This window comes from Mytilus californianus, unplaced genomic scaffold, assembly GCF_021869535.1.
Source record: "Mytilus californianus isolate M0D057914Y unplaced genomic scaffold, xbMytCali1.0.p SCAF_9, whole genome shotgun sequence".
NCBI classification, from domain to species: Eukaryota; Metazoa; Mollusca; class Bivalvia; order Mytilida; family Mytilidae; genus Mytilus; species Mytilus californianus.
This window is the reverse complement of record NW_026262745.1, coordinates 89,562,348-89,582,985: the sequence shown is the minus strand read 5'-3', so window position 1 is coordinate 89,582,985 and position 20,638 is coordinate 89,562,348. Positions and strand designations below refer to the sequence as shown.

At 31.3% G+C, this 20,638-nt stretch overlaps 2 long non-coding RNA genes across 2 annotated transcripts in view; both read left to right on the top strand.

Annotated features, from left to right (window-relative positions):
* Positions 1-17,994, top strand: part of LOC127716037 (uncharacterized) — a 95,479-nt gene extending 77,485 nt beyond the window's left edge. The window contains exon 3 of the long non-coding RNA XR_007988718.1: positions 17,981-17,994. This is a non-coding gene — a long non-coding RNA (uncharacterized LOC127716037). The remainder of the gene's footprint in view (positions 1-17,980) is intronic.
* On the top strand, positions 4,940-7,107 carry LOC127716052 (uncharacterized). Its single transcript, XR_007988732.1, has 3 exons — positions 4,940-5,549; positions 6,703-6,751; positions 7,043-7,107. It is a non-coding gene; the product is annotated as an uncharacterized LOC127716052 (long non-coding RNA).
* Positions 17,995-20,638: the final 2,644 nt, after the last annotated feature.

The window sequence follows — 20,638 nt, the reverse complement described above, 5'->3', positions numbered from 1 at the left end:
ACAACTGATTTTAGAATAAATATGTGTAATTCCGATGCAAAGACCCTATAAGTGAATCAATATTAAAGCCAAAATATCTTTGTGCAAGACGATAGTTTTGGTTATAACGATTATGGAGTCTGTTATCACAAACAAGTCGGAGAAATTTTAAGACGTTTTGAAAGCGGTTTCTTGAAAACATACACCTGAACCAAGGCGTTGACTGCGATACTGATTTTGTATTCTAGTACTCACTAATCGATACTTTTCGGATCAGACCCATATTAAAAATGACATACACAACATAAGTTTTCCATTTCTCCTCCTACTAAGTTTCCTTGATTTCCTTCCAATATAGTGTCGAGTTGTGTTACACATATCATTGGCCACCCCATAACTGAAAATAAAAATAATAGATCTAAATAGATGTATTGTGTTTGAAATTTTATTTATTAAGCTTATTGTCTGATTTAAGGATTGATTTGTTTCTACGGTATTTACTGTTCCAGTTGTGGTCACAATAATTTTAAGCACGCATGATTGTCACAGTGTTGTAAGAAACTGAATTTTCTTGAAGGTTATTTTCGTTTCAGCAATAGAGAGAGCTTTCTTGGTTCTTTAAAAGATGCCAAAATTGATTGGTTGTTGGCTTTCAGTTTCATATACATCCAGTGACAGATATTTCATCCATGTCAGGACGAGAACCAATTAACAGTAAATACGATAGGTATGTCCTTCAAAAGAGGGGCGAAAGATACCAGAGGGACAATCAAACTCATAGATCGAAAATAAACTCACAACGCCATGGCTAAAAATTAAAAAGACAAAAAGACAAATAATACTACACAAGACACAACATAGAAGACTGAAGACTAAGCAACACGAACCCCACCAAAAACTGGAAGGGTAAGCAGATCCTGCTCCACATGTGGCACCCTTCGTGTTGCTCATGTTATTGCAAGGACGTGGACTGTAATTACGACATAAGGAACATATCCGATATCATCTGTGAAACGGTAATTCCATAACGGTCAACCAACTCGTGATGGCGTCCGTAAAATTTACGAAGGGATGATTTCAACTTCACCATTTGGAACTCTTGGTTTAATAGGTTTTTTGTGAGCAACAACCCTCTATCAAGGAAATCATGATAGGAAATACAAGCCCGGGAATATCGTATCAATTGGGAGATATATACTCCGTATGCAGGCGCTGCTAGAATGTTGCTACATAGAAATGGAATGTTCACAATTGGGAAGCTGAAATCATCTCTTTTGTCGTAAAGTTCTGTTTTCAACCGAACCTCATTGTCAATTTCTAGATGTAAGTCAAGATATGAAGAAGACTTAGCTATATCTGGTGTAACCTTTATCTCTAGTTCGATGGGATAGATGCGTTCAACATAGTCACCAAATTTTGAATAATGAGAACATGGAGAACATCATCTATATAGCGGAAAGTAAAGTTACAGGATATTGCTAACTTCTTATATTTCTTCCTAAGAAGTTCGTGTATGAAGTCAGCCTCATAATAATAAAGAAACAAGTCGACAAGAAGAGGGGCACACTTGGTTCCCATTGGAATGCCGACAGTCTGTTGAAAAACACGTCCTCCAAACGTAACAAATATGGTGCCAATCGAGAAATCAAGCATCTTGATAACGTCAGTTTCAGATAATGTTTTGTTTGAATTAGAGTGATTCTGTACAAAGTACGATTTATCCCTCCCCAAGATAAGATACTTGTATCTACATTCGCCATTCTTTTATATGAAACAAAGCAATACCAACTCTTTCAATTTGTCTTTTAGTTTGGAATGGGGAATACTTGTGTAAAGTGTAGAAAAGTCAAATGTTTTAATACTATTGCAAGATGAGAGAGTCTTAGATTGTATGTACTCTAAAAGATCTTTGGAATATTTTAGTATCCACATCTGATTCACGCCACCTCTTCAAAGTATGAGTCGACAGGAACGTCAAGTGGAAATTTGACTGACCGCAAAATTATATCATACGATATTGGATTGGAACAGAAATGTTGTATATCAAAAGGCCATGTACGGTCACACAGAAAGGGCAAACAAGATAAATAATAGAGAATAATTGGACTCAAATATAAAGAATAGAGAATAATGGACAGAACATATAAAGAATAGAGAAGTGAAGGATCCTTATCCAGACCCTCGTTAAATGGTCTTAGGACAATCAAAGACATCTTTGGTTTACTTCTTAATTCATGTCTCAGCACAGTCATCAAACCATCATTATATAATGTCCTATATGAAATGTCTTATGATACTTTCATTGACACTTCCAATACTTCATATTCCAATTTCTTTAAATTATAGATCTGCTGTGAACAAGCTGCGCGATTGCAAACATCTTGGAGCATCTAGTATCTGTGTGTCTAGCAGCAACGACCAAATATAATAATATATAGTGTATATATATATATATGTACAGATGAAGTCTTAGTTTGTTTAATAGCACTTTTAATTAAAATATTATTCACAGAGGAATTTGCTTCACTCAATGTTAAATTCTTTCCTCTTTTACTACTGTCCTAATTGAAAACGAACGTTGGTGGAATAATCCTTGAATGTTCCCCTTTCAAAATTATGTCCACCTTTTAACCAAGATGGACACTGTTATGTAAAATGAAATTGATACAATCATAGGTTTGTGACATATCATCAGACTTAAAATAGCAAAAACTGATAAGGCTTGTTGTCGTTTGATAATTTTGCATTCCAGCAATGACACCATTACTGAAAATAGAAAATATGTCAAACACTCGTTTAAAAAATCTTCTCCGCGAAACAACTTGGCCGAATTAAACCAAACTTTAGTGGAATGGTCCTTGATAGGTCGGATTTTAGAATCATGTCTGATTATCTAACCTACCAATTAAACATATAAATTTAATACGTACTATTTTTTTTTAGATTAAAAAAATAAAAGTTCATGCGATACCTGAATTATGCATTTGCTTTGGTTTAGCATGGATATTTAACATTTATTTATAAATAAAATTTGATATATTTCTTCTATTTCACTCAATGTCATCAATATACCTTTTTCAATTGGATCTTCGTATAAATAATTTTTTTGATTACTTATCAAAAAAATTATTTTTTGCAATGACAAATACAGCTGATCTGCTGGTCCTTCAAACACATTTCGAGAATTATACTGCATACAAAACTTTATTTAGATTCGGTATAAATCCAAACGACAAAATATAAATTCTACAGCGCTTTTAACCGAATACATACAAAAATATACAACAATATAAAAAGCATCATCATGCAAGCAAACAAAAAATAGAGAAACACACATAAAAGTAAGAACAACACAAGCATGGCAAAGCAAATTTTTCTTGCACTTTTTCATTTTTTTTCAATGTTTTTCTCTGTGTAGAATTGTGCCAATGGGCAAAAGCTGAAATTACTCAAAACAAATGAATGACAAAAGGTTAATTTACTTAGTTTGTTCCAAAACGTGCCTAAACGTTTGAGGATATTCAGTTGCTGGGATGCCTTCCTGCAGATCTTACTTGTATGCACATCCAAATTTAGTTCATAGTATATATTTATACCAAGTAATTTAACAATAGTTTCACATGAAGTTTCAGTGTTTTGAACATGAATACAAAGATTTGTATTAAATGTATGTTTACCACCAACCAAAACTTGAAATTTATCAGGGTTTGCTTGCATCTTATCCACCCTGAATCATTTTATTAGTTGAGTTGACTCAGATTCCAATGTTGAAATGAAAGTATTATAACCAGTACTACTGAAAAAAAGAGTATTATCATCTGCATAATTGTACAGTGACCCCTTTTTGATAAGTACAAATATATCATTTATAAAAATCGTTAAAAGGAGGAGCCCAAGGATAGATCCTTAGAGAACCCCCTTCTGGATATCAGCCCATCTGTTGCTCCCTATCTGATGAATATGATTTTAGAAGAGAAACGCCGCATGCCATCAATTTGTCATGTTGTAGGCAGTCAAAAGCCTTTGAAAGGGCCACCAAAACAGCAATATAATATAAAGGTTTTCATCATTGTTTTTATTTTATGCTTTAGATATGCTTTTATGATGGCATTTATCTGAATTTATATTAATATTATAGTTTACTATCAGTATAAGGAAACCTCTTGAAATATTTGTTTTCGTTCATATACAAAATGTTAATTGTTTTATGCGGATAAAAAGAAAGAAACACAAATGACTTAATTTTTAACTTAAAATATTAAAAGAAATTAAAAAAAAGGATACATCGTTAAAAAGATATTATAAAAAAAATCATTATTGTTCATGGTTATGATTTCAATCGACACACTAGTGCTAAATGTAACTTGAACGAAAATAATAAACGTTTTAGCTAAAGATAATTCACACCACCACCTTTCAATACTACAATTAACTGATATCGTTATAAGTAGTGACCTATAAAACAACATATTATCAGCTGTATATAAACACCCATGAGATATGATATTTACATGATAATCAAACATATTTATCATAGATAAACGTATTAAATTTCACATTGTACAACACGTAAGTAATTGTAATTGTAATTTAATTTTCAATTTTCAAATCAAAGTCACTTCAAATTAGAACATTAGAAAAAATAAATAGAATAGTCGGTTTGAAATAATGTTTCATTCTGAGATTACTTTGTGATAGTTTTCAAGAAAAATTTCGTAACTTCGTGTTTAACATTTCCGACATCTTTTAATTGATTAGAAATACATGTACCTGGTTATGGTTATCTGAGGGAAACAACACATGATGGCACAATCTGCTTCGAAGTCCTGTGATATATGCATGAGTGGAGCAGGAGATAACTGTTGTAAACAATGCTACCAACGGATGTGTGAAAATTGTAAAACTTTACATTTAAGGTCAAAAATATGTAGAAATCATTCTTTTATCAGTGAGTCAAAAATCGTCCCGAAAGAAAGCCCGTTATGCAAAATACACAAAGAAAACTTCATATTCTACTGCGTTGACTGTGTCATACCAATCTGTAAAATGTGTATCGTCAAAAATCACAAAAATCATTATACGTCTGAAATCAACGAATCGACACAGGAATTACAGGTTGAAGTGAAAAAGGTCATGGACTCACGGATTAAATGTGTCAAAACAAATCTAGAAAAAATTGAACAAGGCACGGTAAAGTATCAGAGCGACATAAACGAAGCTATTTGCGCTATCACAGAAGATGGGAAACAGATGAAGCAGTGGATTGACCAGAAAGTGAAAGCCCTCACAACATCATTGGAAGAAAAAGGGACAGCAAACCTGAAGGCCTTACAATCAATTAGAACTGATTTTCAAAATGATTTAAAAAAGTTACACAAATGTCAGACTGCCTTTACCGAGAGCCAGAAACTTGCCGATGTAACTAAACTTCTGACACAACTGAAACATATTAAATCCGAGTTAGACATTGCAGGTGAAAAACAGTCACCAGTCATGTCGACAGTAAAATATTACAAAAAGAATGTATCAGAACGAGAAATATTCATTCTATTTGGAGACCTATCATTCCGGTAAGTTATAAACTATACACAAGTGTTGTTATGTCAATAGATAGTTTTTGCCCTTTTTGCCTGACTCATACCTAGCCCATTTACTAGTAAAGGACTGATTTGTACGTTGATTTTTTTTGGTTGAAACTATACCTTTGAAATTCTTGTTCTGTCGTTACTGATTAACTGTTGTATGCACATGTTTGCAATTAAATGTCTGCTTCCATATTTTTCAAAGTGTGAATTAATACAAAAAAAAACTTATAGGGATACCTTCAGGTCATTACTCAAGAAAGTTTATTTGATTATGAATATTCAAAGAACCAAAAAACCTCCTACCAAAATTTATTCGTTGACCAAAGGCACACTGTAACTTCAGTTGGTCTACAATAAAGATTTATTGCCCAACTTTATATTTGATGACTTTTACATCGGCCAAATATAAATTAGTATATTGTTATCTTTTTGCTTAGCAAAATGTAAACTACCGAATTCGGAGGAAAAAATTAAAACGGAAAGTCCCTAATCATGGCAAAATCAAAAGCTCACACATATCAAACGAATGGATAACAACTGTCATATACCTGACTTAGTACATACATTTTCTTATGTAGAAAATGGTGGATCAAACTTTGTTTAATAGCTATCTAAACCTCTCACTTGTATAACAGTCACATAAAATTACATTATATTGACAACGATATCTGAACAAAACAAACAGACATAATAGTTAAAAGGTCAAATTAGGAGAACAACAGTCAATATTGTGTTATATATATCTTAATCACTAAAAAAACACACAGTGAAACACGAAAAGGCATAAAGACAAAGCACACTAACACAATCTTAAACCAAAAGAGACAAATATCAACAACTTTGTATTTGCGCTAAACAGACTTCTTATTTGTTTAATTTTCAGTCCTGTAAACATGTTTTTAGTTTTAACAATTAAGTATGTTTATACTTCGAAGTTGTGAATTTCATATAATGTGCATTGTATTTACAGATGAAATGAATTATATGGACATTCTATGTAAAACATCGTTTGACATTTAGCATAAATTGTTGAACGAATATAGAAAACACAGGTACATATTTTGGAAATGTGTATTTATCGTTTTGTTTTCTTCGTGTCCAGTTTCATCAGTTTACATGTTCATATCTCTGATTTCAGAAAACAGTCAGAAAAGACACTGTTCAGATACCAAATGTGACCATTGTTGGTAAGAATAACGTTTTATTTAGGATGAATGTGAACAAATGAAGAAATTTATATCAAATAACTCATTTATTATTGTGTTTAATTCTAATCAACAAATGTGAAAGGAAAGAATACGATTTCGAAGATTATATTAATCCAAATCAAATTTAAATCTAACCCGAGAAAATTGATGATGAAATAAATCAAAATAGTTCGAACCAGCAGCACTGATGAAATGGATTTTATTAACTATAGAAATAAAATTTGAATAAGATTACTTTTACAACAGATACTTTCATACTTTTTTTTTCAGGGAAGAAAGACTTTCTGAGTAGGTATCAGTAAATATCTTCAACAAGCTATTGAAAAAAAAATCATTTATCAAATGTGACTATGAAAATAAAAAAAAATGTGTTTCATAAGTGTTTTTAATCCATGATAGTACTAATTATTCATAGTTTTTCATTGATGTTTAGTCTTGTTTGTGTTTATAAACACTTTGGAAATGTAAATACACATCTATCTTGCCTTAAGTTGATGAACAGGTGTGGTTCAATTACTTTCTATCAGTTTATAAAGGACAAATGAAGGCCGTATTTAGTAATACAGAAATCCAATCATAAAAAAATACATATATTGAGGATAAAATGATTTAAAGAACAGGTGTAAATTGAAATTGTAATTTATTTAGACGTGCTTCCTTTTAAAGTAAGATAGCATGTGGCATATAATAAAATTAATAAAAATAAGTATCTGGTCCTACTGACGACCATATGTTGACTAATTAAGGAAAGATGATATTTTGAGGGGGAAAACTTATACACAATTTTTTTTTATCAAGAGTTGAAATAATGATCAACCAGTAAAACAGCTTAGTATTACAGTTTCAAGTTAATTTGGGAAAGTATAGTGGATAAACTATCTAATTAAAGATAACATAAACAGCTCATAAGTAACTTCATGTACTTTTTAAAAGTATTTCAATTGTAGCTGAGTCATTTTATTTAGCATTTTGATTGATAGAAACAACCCTACAAGGTGAGTATACATTCATATTACTTTCATAAACTAGCATTCAAAACCTTTTAATTAAGTTCATTCATATAATTGACTATGAAACCTTCAATTCCGATTTAAAAATAAGGGTTCTTCTGTAAAGGTGCCTAGCCGTTTATCTAAGTCGAAAGTAAAATGACAACACCATAGCTAACAAATAAAAAAAAAACAGCCACACAAAACACAACTTAGAAAACTTAAGACTGAGAAACACGAATCCCGCCAAAAACTGGGGGTGATCTTAGGTGCTGCGGAAGGGTCAGCAGATCAAGCTCCACATCTAGCACCCGTCGTGTTGCTCATGGTAGTACAAAACCGATAATTACTATAATTATGTAAGTCACATTCGGGGGGAAAGGGACTGGATTGTTTTTACGACATTTGGAACAATTTCGCAATCATCTGTGAAATGATTTCATAACGCAACCAACTCGTGAGGGCGTCCGTAAAATTAGCGAAGGGATAATTTCTAAACATCACTACTTGGAATTTCGGTTTAATAGCTTCTCTGTGAGCAACAACCCTATATCATGGAAATAATGTTAGAGAATAACAGCCTTGAAATGTCGTATCAAATGGGAGATATATATATTCCGTATACAGGCGCTTTGGGAATGCTGCTACATAGAATTGGAAAGTTTACAAATTGGAACCTGAAATCTTTCATTTTGTCGTTAAGTTTTATTTTCAATTAACCTTCATTATCAAATTTGGATAGTAAGACGAAGTTAGACAAAATATGAGGCAGACTTAACTGTCACCAAATTTTGAATTATTTAGTGAGAGAACATCATGTATATCATGTTTATGGTGGAAAGTAAAGTTAATGGTACTGCAAACATCTTATTTTTATTCCTAAGAAGTTTATGTATCAAGTCAGCCTGAAAGGAATAAAGGAACAAGTTGACAAGAAGGGGACATAGTTGGTTCCCATGGGAATGCTTGTTAAAACATGTCCTCCAAACGGAACAAATATGCTGTCCATCAAGAAATCAACCATTTTTATAATGCTCATTTCAGATAGTTTTTTGTTAGAATCAGAAGGATTTATCCATTAATTATGTAGATTTGATTATAACACTCGTACCTAAAATTTAGAAAATAGTAATGCATACATTATTCCTATTGATCAATAATTTGCTGAAGTGATTCTGATTGGTTTAAACGCCTGGTACCTCGCCATTTTTTCGTGCTTTCATATATTAAAGCAAACAGCGCTTCCAGTTTGAAAACCAAACAATTTCAAATTGCTAGGTTATTGTTATGGTTATTCAAAACTTTAATGGTTTATATTTCGGGCATATTTTGGAAGCACGTCGTTGTGCGTTGGTGGGTAATTTTTATGTCTAAAGGAATTTGCAAGCAATACATTAGCAATTGTTTATCACGTCGGTCTTTCAATTATACTATATGACTGCTTATAATCAAATGAAAAACCTATTTTTTAAGTTTTGTGATGAATTTAACTCTGCAATTCATGTCAGAAGGGGCGATTAAAAGTTTTCACCCGAAATAATCATTGAATAAAATACTTCACTCAATTTGATATAGGTCATTACCCATGGTTTAAAGTAATCATTTTATATATTTTTGGTAACAACAAAAGAGATATAGATAGTATGTAAAAATCAGATTTTTAATTGAACGTTCATACTCAGATATTATATATATATATATTCTAGATTACCTTTTTTTATTAAATTGTTTCATCTTGTGCTAGTTTTTATATTTTGCCATTTAATTCCAACATATACATCATACTATCAGAATAGAAAAAAAGTGAGAAATATATTCGTGGCAACAGCTTATGTAAATATTTTTTTTACAGGTTTTAAATGAACTATTTGAACATGTTGAATGTAAAACAATCAATAGTTTGATGCTTAAGTTTAGTGACAGGACATTTTATATATTATATATAGTTTTATGGACGACCAAATTATGTTCAAAATACAATGAATGTATGTGTCGTTGTTATTTTATGTATTTGAAAAGAAACTCACAATTTGTTTACATAATTTGATCGTGCTGTGTGTGTTTTTTTTTACGATTTTAGATTTACTAACTGAGAACTTGACATAGTATACGATTTTATTTATTGTAGAAGATTGTATGTTGATGTCGTACACAATATTTGTGTAATGTTTATACTTAAACTTAAAAAAAATCATACGCAAGATAAGAACGACAAATACATTCAGTGTTATTTGATCATTATTTTGTCGTACAAACAACAAAAAATTATATGGACAGGACAAGCTACAAATCAGACCCATCCATTCTACATCAAAATTTGGCTTTCAGACATATTGTGCTAATGTTTGATCATTCATCTGTGTCAATGAGATGTTGATTCTTAAAGGCCGTACGATTACCTACGTTGTTTTGTCTCTGACGGAGAGTTGTTTCGTTGACAAGTACACCACATCTTTTTATTCAATATCTTAAAAGTTACAGATATCTAATCTTGAGTGCTCAAAAGAAAGATGAGCAACATCGTCTAATTAAACTTATTACGTGTTTTATGTCATGAAACATCTGAATTTATGAAGAACTATGCTCATTCCTACAACAACTGGACCAAAACTGGTATTATCAAAATTCAGGACTCTTTGATCGACAAGAGGTTTGGTGAATTGATATTTTAGCAGACTGTCGATACTCATATGGGTACTAGTTGTGTTACAGTGCATTACGGAAGAAGTTATGATTAAGATGTGCTTCAATGTTGTTGTTTTTTATATATTGTATAAAAAGCAAAGACTATTCTTATTTCCCTCTAAATGATCATCATTTTAAATTCAAACGTCTATGGGTAATGAATCGTAAATAGCAGAAAGAAACCTTATTCACTAGTTTTTCGAGATTATTGGCTTATTTGTAAAGGCAATTTCGAATGGAACAATATACTTTAGTTATTGTTTCAGTCATTGTCTACGTCAATGTAAAGTCTGAAAGCAAATTGATGCCAGCGGTCGAGCAGCATTGTGTTGATGTGGTATGATTGAGACATCTATTTATCTAAGTTCCAAATGAGAAAAAGCTTAACCGTAAAGTCAGCTATATAAGGCCATGACATAGCAAAGGAATTTATAAAACGAAAACGAAAACAAATGTTAAGTCATACGTCGACGAGAAACTGGCATGCACATGAAAAAAACGGACGGAAAGGCAAATCATTCCACGAAACACTTCACAGACAAAAAAATACCTTCAAAACAAATTAAATCAACCAACATCAGGAGTGATACCTAGTATCCCGGAGGAGTAATCAGATCCTGCTCAACATACAATGAGCTAGTTTATAATAAAATAACAATATGTGGAATAATTGCAAATGATAAAACTATCCATGAATGAACATTGTCCACATGACATGGATAAAGCAATTATAGGTCATTGAACGGCCTCCAACACTTAAAGAAATATCATTTTATATTTCTTAGAGTAAATGAGTGTTTTTATAATGCATTAATATTTCTTCTATGAAAGTACATGTATAAACAAACAGACAGAATGTAGTACATAGTAGAGTCCAATAAATGTATCCTATTTCTGGAATGGGTTTTTTAGAGAAACAAAGCATATAAAATCTAGAATTGTTTTTTTAGACATCTGGCTGACCATCGAACATATAAGTTATATGGAATACACTACCAAAGGCATGACATGCTTATTATAATAAAAATAGAATCTATCGATAAGTAAGAACTAGTTATTCATCTGACCAACACAGATTTCTTGTTTTTTCAAATCAGTAGAACCTCTTGAAAATATTGTCAAACATTTAGTAAACAAATATTAATCATGTAAACCATGTTAATGGTATTGTGAAAGTGATATACGTTAAAATCATTCTCTTTTTTTGTGTGAATTATACACCAAATTGATGAATTAAGATATACACATACATAACTTTTTTTTTAGCTTTTTTGCCGGTTTTTGTTCTCAAATTTAGTAATGTTTGGTGGTTCTCGCTGGGTACTCTGACTTCCTCCCAAGGTCACAGAAAAAACCCTTAACAAACACCGAGAGGTAACTTATTCTAAAATGCTTTTAATATTCTGACCCTGTCTTTTATAGCTGTGTTGAATATAATAGTACTGCAGTCTTACAATACACAAAAAATAGTCCGGCAGTGGGAGCAGCTTTTCGTTATACAAATATTTATACACTGATAGTGACATTTTGATCTCCGCATTCCAATGATTATGACGTATTGCTCAGTCTATAAATGTTCCCGTCTACGATCTGCAATCTATTTCCTGCTCATACAGGTCATGTCATAGACAAACATTAACATCAGGATTAACTTCATTTTCTACGGCGAAAATCTTCAAGTTCGAAACTATAATGTTTCAATGTGTAATACAAAAAAATCAGCTATACAACATTGTCACTAATCACTGAATGCACGGACAGTTCGAAATTCTGAAGCGTAGGACAAATTAAACATTTTGATCTTAAATCGGGCACTGTTTTGTTATTTATTTTTTCAGTTGAAATGAGTTGTTATGTTATAATAAATAATTACCAACTTTGAGCGATGTATTATTGTTGACCATGCGAAATTTTTTTTCCACGTACCAGTCATCAGCTGATTGTTTGATATTTCTTTTTATTACTACACGGGCGTCAAAGAGTTTTAAATCGCAGATAAAGGCAATACTTGTGAGTTTATTTATCTTTCGCCAAGCCAATGTGCAAAAGGTATTGCAGGATAAAAAACAATAACTCTTTAGCTAGCTGTCAAATTCATGTTCACCGATTGGATTCAAATTCTCATATTTGATTTATAACCATGTAAAACATTCATCCAAATTATAAAAAGTCTAAAATAAACAATTTACAGGGCATGGGCTAGATAATATGTAGCTTCGTTTCGTGTGTATTTTAGTCTTGACGCCATCTCAAGATCTCCGATGGCCATATAAACGATATCTCCGATGATCTCCGATGGCCATATAAGCAATATAAACATAAATATAGATATGAATAGAAATCGAAATCGTGCAATTGGATTTGTATAGGTCTGTTTTATTTCATATTATAGATTAAAAATATATGTTAATCACCGTTTTTACCTGTATAAGAATGTTTCTTTGTGGATCGAATCAGTCAATCAAATGATTTGCCTTTGTTTCACTTTCAATGTTGACATTCTTTTCCTTTAAATAACCGAACACGCAAAATGCATGCGTTATCCATCTCTAGCTAAGGAGTTAAATTGAAGTTCACATGAATACGGATTCAATGAGGTCGAATTATTCCCTTGCAAGGGAATAATTCATAATCAATGTTTCTTAGCTTAATTTGACAAAATTGAACCATACTGGTTGCTAAAAGCGAATTATTACTTCACTATTTCACTTTCATTAATGATCGATTGAACAAAAAAAATCATACTTTAGATGTTCTATATATCTCGTAGCTAGTACCCCTTTAAATATCAGATGTATTTGTACTCGGCTCGAAACAGGAGAAATAGCTCGCTGATGCTCGCATTACACATTTTTCTTAGCCTTGTACAAATACAGCTGATATTTAAGGACACAAAACAGATATTGTCTATATAATTATTCACGAAAGAGAAATGTAAGATAAGATTTCCTGATAAGAATAACGCAGGCTATCAATCCACAGGTAATTGCAGGTATCTAGGTAACAATATGCCCCAAACAAAAATTATTATCCTTTTTTTATAATTGTGCCATAAACTTCTAATCAAATAGAAAAAAAGTATTATTTAAAAGATCATATATAAAACTGAGTCAAATTATCATTGTAAATGTCATTAAATGAAAATCACTTATATACGAAAATCGAAAAATTAGACTGCGTACTTTTTAACGTACATAAATATGTAAAGCTAAACTTGGCATATACACAAACATTTGAACTGAAACAATAATAACCTCTAATTTGTAAAATTGGTGATATAAGTGTATTTAGTTATCCTTCTAGTAAGCAAATTTTTTATCATCTTGAATTGAACATTAATTATAAGGAGATACAGTGTACAGTGTAACTCAGGTATGGACATAAAAATGTTTAACCTGCTGAAACTGAATTATAATGAAGGTGAGATACCGTGTGCATCAGAACTCAGGTATGGATATTTTAAAATATCTATAAATAGTACACATTTAAAAGTAAACAAACACGTTACAAACTTGCTTACAATTTTTTTTTTATTTTAAAGCAGATTTAATTGAAACCTTTACATTTTCATCGATAAATATTCTTGTAATCACGTGCGTTAATAAGGTTATAAGATCTAGTTAGAATAGCAATTTCTGTAACTTCCTGTTTACTTGTCCGATGTCGATTATTTTTAGCCATAGCCTGTGTCAAGGTAACTTAAAAGAAAACTACCAAAATGGCACAATCCGCTTCGAAGTCCTGTGACATCTGTATGAGTGGACCAGGGCGTAATTATTGTGAGCAATGCGATCAATGGATTTGTGAAAATTGTAAAACTTTACATTTAAGGTCAAAAATAAGTAGAAATCATAACTTTCTTAATGGGTCAAATATCAATCTGGAAGACAAATCGTTTTGCAAAGAACACGACGAAAACTTCATATTTTACTGCATTGATTGTGACATGCCAATATGCAAAATTTGCAGCGTCAAAATACATAAAAAGCATGATATGTCTAAAATCAACGAATCGACACAGGAATTACAGACTGAAGTAAAAAAGGTAATTGACTCGAAAATTATATTCATCAAAACAAATCTAGATAAAATTGAACAAGGCACAGACATGTACAAGAGCGACATAAAAGAGACTATTCGTGTTATTACAGAAGATGGGAAACAGATGAAGCGGTGGATTGACAAGAAAGTACAAGACCTCATTACATCATTGATAGAAAAGGAGACTGCAAACCTGAAGGTCTTTCAGTCAATTAGAACTGGGTTTCAAAATTATTTAGAAAAGTTCGAGAAATGTCAGACTGCCTTTACCGAGAGTCAGAAAGTTGTCGATGCTAGCAAACTTCTGACACAATTGAAAACTATAAAATCCGACTTAGATGTTGAAGGTGAACGCAGCTACCGGTCATGCCGACTACGAAATATAACAAAAAGAATGTATCAGAACGAGAAATATTCAATCTATTTGGAGATGTTTCGTTCCAGTAAGTTATTTACTCTAGACAAGTGTTGTAATGGCAATAGTTTGTTTTCACCTATGGAGATGATTATTCGTTTACCAATGAATGACTTTTGTAATAAGTTAAAATGTTTTGGCTAAAATTATACATTTGAAATTCTTTTCTCGTCGTGATGCATCTACCATTGTATACACATGCATTCCATGTTACACGTAAATGAACTAGATGTAACACGTAAGGCACACGTAGAATTGCATCAAGGGATAAATAAGGCAATTCCACGAACAGGAAGTTACACGTATGCATGAAAAACAGCAATCTGAATAAAATACAGATCCCCGGTCTACGCTTTCCTTAGACGGATCAGACAACACTCCGTTCTACTTTCTGTTCTAGAAGTAATAAGTAAATTAGTCAATTAAATGTCTCCCTCAACATTTTTCAATGTGTGAATCTTTAAAAAAAATCCCAGGATCCCCGAAGCTCGTTTAATCAGAAATTAGACGTTGCATTGTCAGATCTTCTTAAGTGAACGATGGACAAATGATCAGTATTTTAATCATCTAGAACAAAGACTTACGGAAAGTAATGAAAATACAAAACACTAATATCAGAGGAATAAAGATACACGCAGAAATCGGTGTAAATCAGAAACAAACATGAACACCAATGAAAACATTGTACAAAACATTTGTTTTTATAATTTTGAATGTAATTTGTAACTATCTTATGTAAAATGTGTAAACAGAACTAAGGAAATTAGTAAAATAACAGTAAAGTAATTTTAATCAAAATTTTGAAAACAGGATTTCAATAATTTAGTGAATTAATATATTATCTAAATTTGTTTACAGTTTTAAGTTTAATGTGTGTGATCACAAGATTACAATTTACGTTGAAAGCATATGGAAATATAAAAACTCATCTTCACAACGTTGCACACATATAAATAAACATGATTCATCTGTTAACTGATAAGCTGTACACGTAATTGTAGTCCGGGGAATAATATGAGTGCCGATAAATATTTGCCTTTTTTACTTTTTTTCAGAGAAATAGTTAAATGTGTAAGGCAAACTCCAAAGAAAGTGACCAGGTATTTCCCTTATATTTATAAGATACATCCTACTTTGTTAAAAAGAAGAGAGAGAGAGAAAGAGAGAGAGAGAGAGAGAGAGAGAGAGCACCATTGAAACAGATTCATAAATAGTAATTAGTAGATTATCGAATTATCCATCTCAATAGTGAAATGATCAATTTTAAAGTCCTTGCCGAGTCTCGGATTCTAAAATTTTATAATTTAACTATCTCGATAAGATCAATCCGATAATCCACTGGTACCAATTTAAGAACATCTGTTGTTCGACTTGTTGGTCAGATGCGTTTTGTTTAAATATACTTTTTCACTTTTTTGGTCTTTTGGAAAATGTTGTTTGTGCTGTATTTAGGCCCCTCTACAAAGAAATTTGTTTTGCATGCACACGTATAAAAATTGCGGCTTTTATCCAACGCAATCATAGGTTTAAACGTTGTTTTCAATTTAGACTTATTCATATTCATTTATGTATATACGCTTATTCAAGGACTTTCATTCATTGGATTATAAAAGTACAGGCACTTCTTACTTTGGGCAAAGCCATAAGCTAACTAAAGATTGATGGAGTTTCTGATGCCTAGTCAGATTTTTTAGGATAACATTTTTGTATACTATTGTTTGCCTGTTTTTTTCATTCTCATGGTATCAACTGTTCCTTTTTCTCGTTGTATTATCGGTTCCTTTTTCTTATTGTTTCATCTGTTTTGTTTTAATCATGGTATCATCTGTTTCTTTTTTTTTAAAGTATCATTTTTTGTTTCCTTTTTGTCATGGTATATTCTGTTTCTTTTTTCCCATGGTATTATCTGTTTCTTTTCGGCTGATTTATTAAGATTGTCCCATTCGTATATTATTTATGTTTTCGTAATAAAATAGAATTTTTTATTTTACAAAATGTTACATCCCCTTTCAAATTGTAATAGCTTTTTAATGAATAAATAATATAATTACATTAACTGTACCAATGTACCTGAAACAAGTGCGCATTTCGATAATTAGTGTGTCTTAGGTGCTACTAAGGGGCAAAATATGTATATGAGCACAACACATCAACTTGAATAACCCACAGCAAGTATACTCCAATGCTAAGAATTGGGAATCCAGGCGTATAAAACTTTTGAGATAATAAAAGCTATGAGGCAAAAATTGTAAACCAAGAGTGAGAACTGTTGTTAGAAGATGATTACTATACGTAAACAATTAAAATTGTTCCTCAATATAAACATTTATACATCCGAGTTAGTATTTCAGACATTTCAGGAAATTTATATTTTTCTTGAATATATGCTTGTAAAAAAAAATAAAATTTTACAAAAAAAAGACAAAAAAATTTACACAAAAAAAAACCCCTAAAACAATTATCATTTATTCTATAATGGAGAACCAGGGACTCTAGTATTTGTTATAGTTACATCTTTAGAGAGGTTTTCATGTCAATATGATTTTTTTTAAGTTTAGGTGTTTGTTTACTCACACCAAAGATATGATAGCATATTATGAGCACGTCTTGGTTTTCTAATTTAATAAAGGATATTCCGAGCATCAACAACTTCCTGCAAAGATGTTATTTGTTGACAATCTACTCAATGTAACTCAGTTCAATACACTTGATCTGATCTACGATAGAGACAAATACCACCCACTTTGAATTTGGGTCATACAGTCATACGTGTGTTCATGTAAGTTTTCAGACCCTGTATAATTTGTTTAAAATTTAACAGTTGATTATATTTTAAACAACGAAGTTGTGAATTGCAACATGTATGCATTGTAGAAGAACTTTTCATTAGAGATGGAATGAATTATACGGACTTTATGTGTTAATCATTGTGTGACATATATAATAAATATTTGCACAACTATTACAAAACACACACACACACACAAACACACACACATTTTAATATGCGTATTTAATGTTTCATTATGTCGTGAGTTTCACTTTCATCAATTTGCTTTTCCATATCTCTGATTTCAGAGAACAGTCAACAAAAACACTGTACATATACGAATGCAGCAATTGTAGGTAAGAATAAGTAATGTTTATGTTAAATGTGAGAAGATGTTCGGTTTGATATTGTGTTATGTCTTATCATTTGTGGTTTGAATTCTGTATTTTCGGTACATTTCACATATGTTTTATTTGTTAGTATAGTCGAGTCAATTTCCGTTGTCCATGGAAAATGTATTGTGTTTGTCCAAATAATCATGACGTCGTCACAGGGTTCACTTAAAACAGCCTTTCGATACCGTCATAGTCATGATAATTATTTGAACTAGTATTGTGAAAATAATTGTGAATTTTTGGATCTCGTTCCAAAGAATTGTATGAATTTCAATATTATATACACGTCACAAAATTATGTCACTGTTTGTCGTGTTCTGTGCTGTCATTAAAGGATGATGTTCGTTGTTAGTTTGCGGTTTACATGTTCATGATGTTGTAATGTACTATTATATTATTTGTTTATTTGTGCTGATTGTTCTCGCATTTGTTTGTAGTGTATTCCCGTCACGTAGTGATGTCATTTTAACGACATTTATTAATATTTCCATATAAGAGGGAGGTTTAGCTAGCCATAAAACCAGGTTCAACCCACCACGTTTTCATAAAATGTCCTTTACCAAGTCACAAATATGGCAGTTGTTATCAAATTCATGTAATCCGTTTCTATGTATGTTGGCGTTTGTTTGTGTTGCACTTCAGTTTTTATGTTGTTCTGTTGTTTTCCTTCTAAAGTTGATGTGTTTCCCTCTGTTTTAGTTTCTAACCAGGATTTATTTTCTGTTAATCGATTCATGTTATAGATAATGCATATTTTAAAGTTTTCCTGAAGTATAACACACCGAGGGGTGTCAGGATTGGTCAAATAAAAAATGTGTTCATGTTTTAATATGCCCTACAGCTCATTTATAATGTGTAATAAAGCTCACTAATTAAACTAGATATATAAACGTTAGATATCATTGTCAGTTTGAATAGACATGTTACTTTAACTGCATGATGCAATACACCAATGAATTGTTATGACCTGTATCAGGTCATTATTTTATGCCTTGAAGCAAATTTTATTGAAACTTGGTATCGTCCGGGTTGATTCTTTAAAAAAATGACCTATCGTTCTGAAAGAAAATAACTCCATGTAGGTATATTAGACTTTGAACAGCAGTATACTACTGTTGCCTTTATTTAGATATGCCAAGGTGTTATGATAAACTACATGCACCTGTTTTAAGAATACTAATACCCGCAAGTGTAAGCCAAGATTTCACAAGAAAAATAATGTTAAACATAGAAAAACAAAGACTGCACAACACAAACTTGCTAAAAAACAAAGTCTCATATTATAAGAGAATTATATTGATACCATATGGCAATAACCTGACAAAATATTAATTTTAAGAATACACGATTTAGAAAACCATGAATCACAGGTTCACACTAAAACGAGAAAAGAAAATGACTCAATCATGCGTTCAATGAAGAAACAATAATGCGAGAACATGGTCGAACTACACCGGAAAATGACAGAAAAAGAAGAAAATCAAGACAAATAAATCCTTTATAATCATTTTGTTAAATGCAAATCAAATGTAATAAATACGAAAGGAAACAATATAATTTGCAAGATTATATTCCACTCTATGTAAATTATCATTTGACCAAAAATAATAAACGATGAAATTAATTTGAAGAATCAGAACCATCAGTACATATTCAAATGATTTCAGTATATGTTGTTAGGAAATCGATTGATCTTTAGCAATTAGATTCGAATGAAAATACTTTAACAAAAGATACTTTGCTATTGCTTTTCAGGAAAGTAAATCTTTCTGAGTAAGTATCAGTAAATATCTACAACAGCCTATTGTAAACTAAATATTTTAAAATTGTGAAATCAAAATCAAAGAATATTTTTAAGAAGAGGTGTATATTGAAATAATATTTCATTAGACAGGCTTTCTTTTAGAGTAAAATAACATGTGATAAATCCAAAAATGAACAAAGAGCTTATTGTTCAGTGGTTGTTGTATGTTGGTGTGGTTCATAAGGGTTTCTCGTTTTTCTGTTTGTTACATAGATTAGACCGTTGTGTTTCTCTGTTTGAATTGTTTTACACTGTCTAGTCATTTTGGGGGGCCTTTATAACTTACTGTTAGGTGTCAGACAAGGCTCCGGGTTGAAGCTCCCACTTTGACCTATAATTGTTATTTTTTTTGTATACATTATGACTTGGATGGAGAGTTGTCTTATTGAAACACATACCACATCTTCCTATTTATATAAAATATGTATCTGGTCTTAACGATGACCATCTGTTGACTATTTAAAAAGGGAGGATTTTGTTTGATAACTTATACACAATTTTCTTTGTCAAATGATTAATTAATGATCAACCAGTGAAACAGCGTAGTGTTACAGTTGCATATTTATTCGGTAAAAGGTAAAGTATATCAAATAAAAAATAACATAACCAACTAATATGTTATTACTGTTAAAAGTATTTTAACTGCAGTTAATGGTCATTTTAGTTTGTATTTTGTTTTATAGAGAAACACCTAAAGTGTGAGTATACTATTAAAATTACTTTCTGAAATTACTATGTTAAATCTACCTATTTAGTACAATAAAATA